Below are 783 nucleotides of genomic sequence, written 5' to 3'. Positions count from 1 at the left end.
GAGGTAACGCTAGGCCTAGACTAGCAGTGTTGGATAGGCTAATGTTTTTGGCGCCTACTATATTTCTTGGCAGACCTATCGCAAAATCAAACTTGAAAAATCCACCCGCATTTATTTTTTGTGTGGAACACAAAAAAATTAATTTCAGTCATATTTTACATTATTTCATGCTTAGGAATGTCTAAATTCAGTTAAACTAGCAATTCCTATTATATTAGTCTTTATAACATTATAGAAAAATTAGATTTTTCTTAACAACTGAAATTTTGAATCTGAAAACTGTTCAGTTTTTGTTGTTAATGTTACTTCAAATCTTGTGTATATTAAATCTGCTATTTTCTTCTGTCCAGTGCTCTTTGACTATCCTTGCTTTGTAGAAGAATAAAATGTACATTTTAATTGTAAAGTGTATTTAAAAAAGAAAGTGGGGCTCGTCCGGGAATTGAACCCGGGGCCTCTCGCACCCAAAGCGAGAATCATGCCACTAGACCAACGAGCCTTCCTTGAGTAACCGAAAAGCATACTTCTCTCTAACCACTTTTGTTGTATACACAGCCGCTGTACGTATAGCCAGTCCCTTATAACAATTGGGTCAAAGCAAATCCAAACGAGGAAAATCTAGAAAAGATACACAAATATTTAATATTCTTCATATAATGCTGCCTGTTTTTATTGTATTTTATCAATTTTTATGTAAAGCGTATTGAACAGCATTCTGAAAATGTGCTATATAAATTCATATTATTATTATATTATTATTAATTTATTAAATAAGAATTTGCA

General features: G+C 32.1%; 1 non-coding gene across 1 annotated transcript; it reads right to left on the bottom strand.

Annotated features, from left to right (window-relative positions):
• Window positions 1–427: 427 nt before the first annotated feature.
• Window positions 428–499, bottom strand: Trnap-ugg. Its single transcript has one exon. It is a non-coding gene; the product is annotated as a tRNA-Pro (tRNA).
• Window positions 500–783: the final 284 nt, after the last annotated feature.

Source organism: Anneissia japonica, unplaced genomic scaffold (assembly GCF_011630105.1).
Source record: "Anneissia japonica isolate Jap-2015-1 unplaced genomic scaffold, ASM1163010v1 scaffold12237_len1998_cov92_single, whole genome shotgun sequence".
Classification (NCBI taxonomy): domain Eukaryota; kingdom Metazoa; phylum Echinodermata; class Crinoidea; order Comatulida; family Comatulidae; genus Anneissia; species Anneissia japonica.
Note: the sequence above shows the minus strand (reverse complement) of the source record. Positions and strands in the feature narration are given on the sequence as shown.